At 36.4% G+C, this 11,911-nt stretch overlaps 1 long non-coding RNA gene across 2 annotated transcripts; it reads right to left on the reverse strand.

Moving 5' to 3' along the window:
* Positions 1–1,326: 1,326 nt before the first annotated feature.
* LOC129764819 (uncharacterized) lies at positions 1,327–2,054 on the reverse strand. Of its 2 annotated transcripts, XR_008741249.1 has the most exons (4): positions 1,998–2,054; positions 1,811–1,871; positions 1,520–1,608; positions 1,327–1,460 (listed from the first exon to the last, which is right to left on the reverse strand). It is a non-coding gene; the product is annotated as an uncharacterized LOC129764819 (long non-coding RNA). The 2 variants fall into 2 exon arrangements; XR_008741248.1 differs by lacking the exon at positions 1,998–2,054 and having other exon boundaries at positions 1,811–1,940.
* Between the last annotated feature and the right edge of the window lie 9,857 nt (positions 2,055–11,911).

Below are 11,911 nucleotides of genomic sequence, written 5' to 3' on the forward strand. Positions count from 1 at the left end.
ATCCACGGGATGTATAGAAACCGCGGTATGTAAGCCCCATATTCATATTACGGTTCAGGGTCAAGTAATATATCACAATATCCAAACAAAACAGAATATTTTTTATTATTTACCTCCGAATCGCTCCGCTTCAACAAACGTTTCAAAGCGATCGCGAAGTACGCACTGCAAATTTACCAGATATGTAAACAAGGTTACTTAAACTATGAAGTAAAATGTACGAATCGTTGGTAGGGAAGAACATTGCATTTGACATCATTTTTACAAAGTTTTGGTAATATGTACTAAAAATGTGTATATTTTACCAAAGTTTTGATTACTAAAGATTTTGTAGTTGCGTTTACTAAACTTTCTCTCCAGTGTAATTGGACATTCGCGATGACAGTGATACAGTGTCGACGTCTGGTGGCGACAATGTGGGGCCATAATTTGAGCCCCGAACTCGATGTTTACAAAAATATCCAATTAGAGGTAAAATGTCCAATTAAACGTGTCGCATTACAGATCTGTCCAATTAGCTAAATGTCGCATTAAATGTAAATTATTGTAATTTGTGAACTTTATCCAATATGATCTGTTTTGCGTTTTAACCAGCCTGTACTCGCGTGCCAAATCATAACTCGTATATTCGCGCACGGTGTCACAGACCGAAAGCTGAACTTCTTTGTAATGTTGCTATTGTGTATTTTTCAGGCTTTATTGGCATTTATTTGAAGAAAGGGGTATAATTGAATGAACAACTTTTTTCCTGTTAATAATTAAAAGTAAGCAACTGAATTAATGAAAATATAAAGAGCTAGAAAATAACGTATGAATCGATTGTGGTTTCATTGGAATTTCAAGTTTTCATATTCCCAATATTCTTTGTCTCTGTTTTCTTTGTAAACTAAGAATTAATGCCTGTTTTTTTAATGGGGCACAAAAAGATGATATAAATTTCTACACTGAGAGGAAAATTTAATATATATGACGAATTTTTTCGTAAATGTTACCAATTCGCTAGTCATTTTCTACCCTACTAATCATTGGTACATCTTACAAAAGAAAATTGGTAGGCATTATTTTTGTAGGATGGTGGCCATGTTGGCCCACCATTGGAGCAACATCAGTGAAAACGTTGTTTTTCATTTGTAATAGATAATGATAAGGGATAATGACATTATGTTGTTGATAATTAATTCTTATTTATAAGCTGTCTTCAATCATACATTATCTTTTACACAGTAATTTCCTACATCCTACATTCTATATCTAAACATTGCTCGTGCAAATAGACAGATTTAATCGCAGCCTCGACCGAATCAGTCTCATATGTTTTTTTTTAAATCCTCGCTCATCAAGGTTTTGCTCCTTTTCCTGTTGCACATTTTCATCCTTTAGGACGGGAACAACTGGTTAGTTGGCAGTTGATGGGACCAGATCGCAGTACATTTCATCCGCATTATTTGCTCTCCCGTTTCCTGATGTATGATTATGGTTAGTTATAAATATGGGTTTGTGATGAAATATATGTGATTACCTGACATTTATTTGTGTTGCAAATGCTTAGTCTAGTATACATTGAATATTCCACCAGTAAACTGTGCAATTTTAATCCAAGGTTAGAAACTGAAAATTAAAAGGGAAAGGATTGTGTTGAAGTTTATTTTTATAAGATTCGGTCTATTAAGATTTCAATACAACGAATTGAACTTTTGTTTTCCCGCAGCGAAAACAAGTTCTCGATATCTTTGTGGTCGAGAATTTGTTTTCGACGAAGAGAAACAAAAGCTACATATATTTTAATCTAATAAAAACCAAAAAACCTTACCTCCGAATGGCTTTGTTTCCTCAAGAAGAATGACGACTGCGAAGTACGCACATTACAGTTCCTAGAAATGAAAACAATCAAGGTTACACATGCTATGAAGTAAAATGTACGAATCTTTAGTAGGGATGTATATTGCATAAGACATCCGTTTTACAAAGTTTTGGTAATATGTACAAAAAATGCGTACATTTTACCAATGTTTAAACTACTAAAGATTTGGTAGCTGCATTTACTAATGTTTTCCTCCAGTGTAGGAATTTCCTGCGACTTGTTTTCTTGTCGATATTGTTCAGCCCATATATTATAAAAAAAATATCCCCGCAACTGTAACTGTTAAAAATAACTATAGGCCACCGATTAGTTTATAGTTTACAGCTTACAACTCTTCCACAAGTGCATTTCTTTCACAAGTGTGTATATGTATGACCATTGTTTTTAGTGAATAACTATACGAAAGTCAAACGTTTGTATTTTTCTTTTGCACGTATGAATATAACAACGAATATTATATGAATCAGTTCAATCGGGTGACAAAAAGGACTAAAATCAAATATGAATAGTCCGGTAATGATCTTATGCATTATATTCAATGAATATTCCACGCCACTAACATTAATTTATACATGAAATACAATATTCTAAAATAGGAAAAAAGTCACTTGTCCAAAAAAGTTACTCCTACACTGAGAGGAAAATTTAGTATATATGACCAATTTTTTGGTAAATATTACCAATTCGCTAGTCATTTTCGACCCTACTAATTATTAGTACATTCTACCAAAACAAATTGGTAGACATAAATTTCAAACAAAACAAGGTTTGTAAATCCAATGTTGGCTCAATTTAGGGGCAATATCAATGAAGATGTTGGCCCTCATTTGTAAAGGGATAATAACAGTAATAACGATATTTATCGAATAATAAATTTTCAAATCGAAAGCTGTGTTCAAATAATTTTATTGTTATTAATATTCTAATATTAATATTCACACAAACCTTTGCAGTTTTTCGTTTTCGTTGAAGTTTGTTGTGAGCGGCAGTTGGGCCATCAGCGCTTTTCATATACCCACTTATTCACCTACGTAGTCGGACGAGACATCGAAACATCATTCCTCGACAATGCATGTCGTACGCTCTCCGCTCTCCTTGATGTGGCCTACGTTGTAACAACCGCGAGCAACACGTGGAATAGTGGTATTTCTACAAAACAAAATAAATATTTAGGTACAATGAATCAACAGAAACAAAATGAAACAAATCGCTCCACTTCCACTAAAGAAATGGAGAATGCACACACACAGTTGCTAAGCATGAAAATACTCAAGGTTACTAATGCTATGATATAAAATTTACGAAACGTTGGTAGGGTTGTACATTGAATTTGACATCAGTTTTACAAGACTTTGGTAATATGTACAAAAAATGTGTACATTTTACCAATGTTTCGATTACTAAAGATTTGGTAGCTGCATTTACTAATGTTTTCCTCCAGTGTATACTCGTGTCGGTGACACATGTGCCTTTCGTACCAACATATGCGATACGCTAAACGATGACGAACGATGAATAACGAAGCTAGAGAGAATCGCAAAGTCATAGTGTTGATATTTCCCGAGGAATGAATGAATTATTGATTTCTCGGTCTCACAGAAGTGAAGTTACAGTAGGCAGGGAAATATCAAAGCTGAGGAAGAGAAAAAATCTATTTGGAATCAGTCTAGAAAGATCGATCGAAAAAGTTTGTTTCGGAATTAGTTAATTTTCACAGATTTAATTTAGTTTTCAAAAATCAGAATTAGAACAAAAAAGACTGTGAATTGATCGATCAGGTACGAATTCTTTTGTTTGAAGCTATACAAGATTATTGAATAACGCTTGTTCTAGGAAGTTGAGTTCGATTAAAGGGTGTGTCACATCAAATTGTATCACGGAAAAAACGCTGTAGAAATTTTAATTTTTGGGAATTATATCTTCAGCTTTCGCTTATAATCAAATAAGAGTGTATAGATCACGTTGGCCATGCTTCACTGTCAATTTTTCGTAAATTTGGAAAAATGTCGTCGATCGTTCGAAAAAGAGCGTCGTGAATTAATCCTGTGCACTCATTTCGAGAATCCGGAGTTGTCACATCGGGACATCGGTAAGATGCTGGGAATCGTCCAATCCACGGTCAGCAGAGTACTAAAACGATACTTCGAGAACCTAACCATCGACCGGAAGGTGAAGAACGGCAAAAATGGATGCTCCGTCAGTGAAAAAGATCACAAGCGCGTAGTTAACCAGTTTAGACGTGATCCGAGAAGTTCGGTCCGGGATGTCGCCAATAAGCTTAATTTGTCAAGTTCATTCGTCTAGTGGACCAAGCAGCGGGAGGGCCTGCGTACATACAAGGTTCAGAAGGCTTCTAACCGCGACGAAAGGAAAAACATGGTGGGGAAGACGCGAGCCTGGAAGCTGTACACCGAAATGCTGATGAAGCCGCATTGCCTGGTAATGGACGACGAAACCTACGTCAAAGCGGACTTTCGTCAGCTGCCGGGCCTGTTGTTCTTCTCCGCAGAGGACAAATTCAGCGTTCCGGAGGAAATTCGCAAGCAGAAACTATCCAAGTTTGCCAAAAAGTACATGGTGTGGCAAGCGATCTGCTCTTGCGGAAAGCGGAGCGCCCCCTTCGTGATGACCGGCACGGTAAACGGGCAGGTTTACCTTAAGGAGTGCCTACAGAAGCGCTTACTACCACTATTGAAGCAGCACGAGGGCCCGACCATCTTCTGGCCGGATCTCGCTTCGTGCCACTATTCAAAGGACGTGTAGGAGTGGTACGAAGCCAACGGGGTCACCTTTGTGCCAAAGGAAATGAACCCGCCCAACGCGCCGGAGCTTCGCCCAATAGAGAAATATTGGGCGATTATGAAGCAGGCCTTCCTTAAGAACCCAAAAGTTTTCAAATCGGAGGCGGACTTCAACAGAAATTTCTGTTCAAAAAAAAACTACAACCTGACGTTGTACAGAACCTTATGGACGGGGTAAAGAGGAAGGTGCGAGCATACGGGCTTGGGCTCGAAGTATGAATAAAAAGAAAATGCCAAAAGTTGTTTAATAGTTTTTATTTTACTGTCTAAAATTTTCAAAAGGATCGGTCTACTGGGCGAATTTCTACAGCGTTTTTTCCGTGATGCAATTTGATGTGACACACCCTTTAATCAGGTTCCGAACATCCAGCCTCAGGATCGCGAATCTGAAATGTTAATTGGAATTCGATATAAAAAAAGTTAAAATAATTGAAAATAATCTAAAGAAATATTCAATTGATCATGAATTAAATTCAAACAGGCTCAGTAGAATTTAGAGCACAATTACAAATTTACGATTCGGGTAGAACATTCGAGAAACCACGGAATGTAAGCAAATCTACTATGCATTTTATCAATGTCTAATAACGAATAATTGTAATTAATTATAGGAAATTTTAACCGTGCCATCTGAAATACACGCGTTTAGAATTCAGAAGTTTGTTTTATCTCGTTGCCAAAGCAACACCGCGGATCACGAAAACTGCGGATCACGCAATAAATGAATCATAAAATGAGATGCAAACATAAAAACACAGATATTTCAGCATGATAACTATGTTTTATCAATACAGGATTCATTAAACTGTGTACACCAGTGGTCAAATAACGTGAAAGCCACGACTAAAATAAAAGAGCTAAAGGCTACCCCTCACTGATAAATTTCGGGAAAGTCCATAAAATTACTATAGAACTCGCTTTAGTGGATAATCCGCATCGCGGATCGTTTCTAAACCGGTTCAGTAGTTCAAAAGTTATTATTTAAGAAAAATGCATTTTTAATGTTCGGAATTTGAGACAAATGTAAACCTATTTTTAGTTCTTCACCATGAATATGTATTTGTAAATCGATTTCATTGTAGCCAAACGAATAAAAGGTTTATTGTGTCCAAAATTCAAACAAATTATGCGAAAAAGTACCATGTTGAGTAATGAGACACTGTTCAATGGTCAACAAAGCTTAAGTGTTCGGAATATGAGACAAAACGGCATGTCACAATGAAGAAATGATTCTTGAGATCAATTTCGGCTAAGAGATTCAGTTTCTTGTTTTTTTTATTATCATTCGAATACCTATAACTTCGAAAGTCTGTTTCTGATGAAAAAGTTGATCCGGATGTTTATTGCTATAATTTGTAAGATCCAAGCATATCACATGATTTTCATCTTTTACATAACTATGCGTAATTCAAATACACAATATTTGAGCATTTCGGCTGTTAGATTATTTGATTTGTTGGCGTTTTAAGTCAGATAATTGGCCAGTGTGAGTAGGAAAAAATATATTGTCCCGGAAAGTAATCTAAAAATTCAAAGATGATACCCTAACGACTCAGCAGCAAGTTTGTAAAGGTGTCGTGAATTTGGTCACATCATCCAAAGCCAGCTCAACACTTCACGGGCAATCAACTGCCCAAGTTTATGTCTCCGTAAACCGCTGCATCGATCGTCAGAAAAGTTCATTGCACTAACCTCGCCCAAGGCGTGGACTGCCATACAATCTCAATATGTATGCATATGGACTGGAGAAAAACAACTAGAAGCATTTGAGCAGTTAGGTAATGAAAAGTCCGTCATCATAGCGATACGCCAACCGAAATGTAACCTTCTGACAAATTGGTTTACGAGAAGTTGTTGTTCCGTAATGGTTTTCATGGCACCAACTTTTATCGGTCCACAGCAAGAAAAAAAAAACGAGCGAAAAATTACCTTAATTTGGTGCAGCAGTTTCCATTCTCCTTCTGGTGAAACGCACGAACATGCGCATGTTAGCGAAAAAGAGCAATTAATTTCGATGGAATAGCAGCCAGTATCTTATCTGCATTTGCATCATTAGATATGGTGCCGAAAAAAAAATACAGGAAGTGCTTTCGAGGCGGTGCACATTGATCTGTTTGTAATTAGAGAACATCCAAGACTAATGCAGATATAAGAAAGTGAACCGATATACGTCATATATGGCAATTCAAGATTGTTTGCAACACTTAAGCCCAGGATTGATAGGCTTATCAATACAGCTTTATTACACAGAAAAACATTTTTTACATTAATAAGCAAACTACTTGAATTGCAATGTTGACGCGCTAACTTAAAGTTTAGTTTAATGTTTAAATAGGTTTTGTACGAGTCGTTTAATGCATTGGCGCAGTGGAAAAAATATTCCAACAGATATTCGACACAAATTCGTAAATACATCAGATCCCCAATTAACTGTGAATGAAAAGGATGTGAAGTCGCATTCTCTAATGATGATATGATAATAATATTATTTTAATCTACATATAAATACAGTAGAACCCCGATTATCCGCGAAATAGTCTGGCAAGGTCACCACGTATAACAAAAATCGCGGATAACGGGATAAAGGACTAAAAATGAGGCTCAAACACGAAAAAAAGATATTTCGGCTTGAAAACTATGTTTAATTTCATCCATCTAAACTATCCATCTTTAATGTCGTGTAAACCAGCGCACAATGGTCCAGGAGATGCATTTAAGTGGAAATTAGAATTTAGAGCTCGACAGTTATACTCTAGACAAAAACTGTCTTAGACAAAGTTGTTACTCATGATAGAGCGATCGTTTCTATGTTGTCAAAAATAGGGTGACCAAAATTGTCGATGAAATAAAAAATCTAACTTTCTTATCTTTAGAGATAGAGGTAAACATAGTTCGACAATGTTGTAGCTCCAATTATTTGAGACATCTTTGTAGAACAAAGTTTTTCTCTATCTCTTGAAATAAACGATATACCGCCTTTTTTCTAAGTTACGTTAGGGTAATCATTTCACTCTATACAATATGTGATTTTCAAATGTATGTTATTTTTTGTGCTTGAGTAAATAAGAATTGAAATCATGAGTTTTTGGATGAAAACCCATCAATAACTTTGAGCAGGATTAATCCATTAGTACCCAGCGTATGAAATTTAATACGCAAAAATGCTCTTTTTTGAAAAACTGTTTTTGATGAAACTATAATGTTAAGCGCATTTTAAATGATACCACATGACAATTTAAGAGTGTTTTTTGTGTCAGTGTCATTTTATCTGTCATTTTTGTTGTTCTGTTGTGTATTGAAGCTTACAAAGTTCGAGTTTCCCGCAAAAGTCGCAAAGTAAACATAACCTACACCTGGGCAGTAATGGGTTAAGATATTGACATGTTCGGCATCGCAAAATGTTGGTATTGATAAGCTCTAAAAGTCGTACCAAGATCATTTTGATGTAGAATTTTAAATCTAAAAGTTAAAGTAAAAAAACCCGTTTTTTCATAGTTACCCTAATGCAATTCAGATAGAAAGCGCTAAAAACAACTTTGTGGGAGATATTTATTGTTTAGACAAAAACTGTCTCAGACAAAGTTGTTACATATGATAGAGCGCTCATTTTTGTGTTATCAAAAACAGGATGACCAAAATTGTCGATGAAATGAAAAATCTAACTTTCTTATCTTTATAGATAGATATAAACATAGATTAACAATGTTATAGCCCCAGTTATTTTAAACTACTTTTTAGAACAAAGCTTTTTTCTATCTTTGAAAATAATCGATTTAACGCTTTTTTTCTAAGTTGCATTAGGATGACCATGAAAAAACGTGTTTTTTCTGCTTTAACTTTGATATTTCAAATTCTACATCAAAAGTGTCTTCGTACGACTTTTAGAGCTTATCGATACTAACATTTTGTGATGCAGAACTTGTCTATATCTTAATCCTACTCAATGTTATTGATGGTTTTTTACCCAAAAACTCATGATTTCAATTTTAATTCACTCAAACATGAAAAATAACACAGTTTTGAAAATCATACATCATGTAGAGTGAAATATGCTCTTTCAAATGCCGTCAATAAACTTTGTTTACGTTTGCTCCAGAAAGAATGGGAAACGATTGAAGAGAGAGTATTTTTTGGGAAGAAATATCAAAAACTTTGAGTTAAGTTGGGATATCGACAAGTTGTGCATCGAAAAATGTTTGTATTAGTAAGCTCTAAAAGTCTTTCGAAGACAGTTTGTATGTAGAATTTGAAATATGAAAGTAAGAGCGAAAAAATAGTTTTTTTTCATGGTGACCCCAACGTAACATAGAAAAAAGGCGCTATATCGATTATTTTAAGAGATAGAGATAAACTTTGTTCTACAAAGATATCTCAAATAACTGGGACTACAACATTGTCGAACTATGTTTACCTCTATTTCTAAAGATAAGAAAGTTAGATTTTTTAATTCATCGACAATTCTGGTCACCCTATTTTTGATAACATAAAAATGAGCGCTCTATCATATGTAACACCTTTGTTATAGACAGTTTTTGTCTAGAGTATAACTGTCGAGCTCTAAATTCTAATTTCCACTTAAATGCATCTCCTGGACCATTGTGCAGTGGTCAGATAATGTGAAAGTCATAAGAAAAACAAAAAAGCAAGTGTCTACCTTTCACTGACAGATTTCAGAAAGCTTTATAGAATTACTATAAAACTCGCTTCCGTGGATAATCCGCGATATTGGGGGTTCCACTGTACTGAGGCATGCTGTTTGTGGAATTGAGTTTGTTTTAACAAGACATAAAGAAAACATCTAAAGACTCACTAACATCTAAAGTCACTAAAGAATTGGGTTTGTACCAAATATCTTCTGGTGCGCTTTTTGGTATTCTGGAAAATTGGAACTTGCACGCTTTACAAGCATGTGTGTATTAATTTTCAGCCAACCCTCGTACAATTAAAGAAAAACGCTTAATAACAATTCAACCCAAATGCATATTTCAGCATTTTATCTCTACTGTTCTACGGCCTACGTAAGTGCAATTCGTTTGATGAAATGATGAGATTATTGTTGCCAATCGTCTGCCATACCCAACTTTCCATTTGCAAATTCAACGAACCGCTTCAGTTCTTCTCTATCAATCAATCTATCGGCTGTCCATGGAAAGATGCATATGATGTCATTATTGAAGTCTCTCCATCCATACGATTTCCCGCTGTCGACCAGTGTTTGTTGCTGAACATTTTCTCAGCACTCGAATATCACTACACGACGAATGGCTTCGGTAATTATAAGCCATTCTACTCTTTCGTGTTTCTTCATTTTTTGATAGTATAGTTCTTTTCAGATTAAACATCGTGTTTCTTCAACGGTATGAATCGAAAAATCGGCAGTTTATGTATAAAATTAGAAAAAATCGCGATTTCGTTGCGACTAAAATTATGTAAAAAAAAAAACTAAACCCAGTAAAGCTTAGTGATGTTTCAAATGAGCTCAAAGGTATATTCTGTATTTTTGATATTATCCTTTTTTTTCCTCCACGGCTCATAATTACCGCTCAATAATGGTTTTGAAGTTCGTGTTAGGAAAAATCATTTCGGTGGAAAAAGAGGACTCCCAACTTGCATGTATTCGCAAAATCGATTTCTGCAAACCCCTTGGTTTAGAAGTCTGTGTTGAGGAAACCGTAAATCGGGCCAATCAAAACGTGGCTGTTAGGGCGTTTATATAACGCTTGACATTTTACCATTCAATTGTTATTTGTCATGAAAAAAAAATTTTTAATCTATCTATCTATCTATCTATCTATCTATATATTAGGCTGTCAAAAAAGTCCTGCGGTATTTCCGCGAGGTGTCGTTGTAAGCGCGTAGTTCTAGTTGTATTCATTGTATCGAGTCATACTATAGCTTGTTGGAAAGGTATTTTTGCGCGCTATAATATAGTCCTTGACAGTGTTTTGTTTGGTTAAGTCGTTCGTGAGTTATAGTGTCGCAAATATGGAGCAAAATAAAGAGAAAATCCGACATATTTTACAGTACTACTATGACAAAGGCAAAAATGCATCTCAAGCTGCCAATAAAATTTGTGCAGTACAGTTTCCATTTCCACCGCACAACGATGGTTTCAACATTTTCGTTCTGGTGTAGAGGTCGTCGAAGATGCGCCCCGCTCCGGAAGGCCTGTCGTCGAAAATTGCGACAAAATCGCTGAATTAGCCGAGAAAGATCGGCATAGTAGCAGCCGTAGCATCGGCCAAGAGCTGGGGATAAGTCATCAAACCGTTATTAACCATTTGAAGAAGCTTGGATTCACAAAGAAGCTCGATGTATGGGTGCCACACACGTTGACGCAAAAAAACATCTTTGACCGTATCGACGCATGTGAATCGCTGTTGAATCGCAACAAAATCGACCCGTTTCTGAAGCGGATGATGACTGTCGATGAAAAGTGGGTCACTTACGACAACGTGAAGCGCAAACGATCGTGGTCGAAGCCCGCTGAAGCGGCTCAGACGGTGGTCAAGCCCTCATTAACGGCCAGGAAGGTTCTGCTGTGTGTTTGGTGGGATTGTCAAGGAATAATCTATTATGAGCTGCTTCCCTATAGCCAAAAGCTCAATTCGGACCTGTACTGCCAACAACTGGACCGCTTGAAGGTAGCACTCATGAAGAAGAGGCCATCTTTGATAAACAGAGGCCGCATTGTCTTCCATCAGGACAACGCCAGGCCACACACTTCTTTGGTGTCGCGCCAGAAGCTCCGGGAGCTCGGATGGGAGGTTCTTTTGCATCCGCCGTATAGTCCGGACCCTGCACCAAGTGACTACCACCTGTTTTTGTCCATGGCGAACGAGCTAGGTAGTCAGAAGTTAGCCACAAAAGAGGCCTGTGAAAATTGGCTATCCGAGTTTTTTGCCAATAAGGAAGCGAGCTTCTATAACAGGGGTATTATGAAGTTGGCATCTCGTTGGGAACAAGTCATCGAACAAAACGGAGCATATTTGACTTAAAACAGATGATTGTAAATAATTTTATACAAATGCCATACTGCCATACAAATGAAACACAAATTTCTGCATTACTCGAGAATTTTTCAAGCAAATGAAACCAAATTAGGCATGTCAAGGTTTTAGGGTGCAATAAATGTTTTTACGGTGGTTTGTACCCCTCCCCCTCTCTTAGAGGGGATAGACATACAAATGAAACACATATTTCTGCATTACTCGAGAATTAATCAAGCAAATGGAGCCACATTTGGCAT

The sequence above is a fragment of the Toxorhynchites rutilus genome, chromosome 2 (genome assembly GCF_029784135.1).
Source record: "Toxorhynchites rutilus septentrionalis strain SRP chromosome 2, ASM2978413v1, whole genome shotgun sequence".
In the NCBI taxonomy this organism is placed as follows: Eukaryota; Metazoa; Arthropoda; class Insecta; order Diptera; family Culicidae; genus Toxorhynchites; species Toxorhynchites rutilus.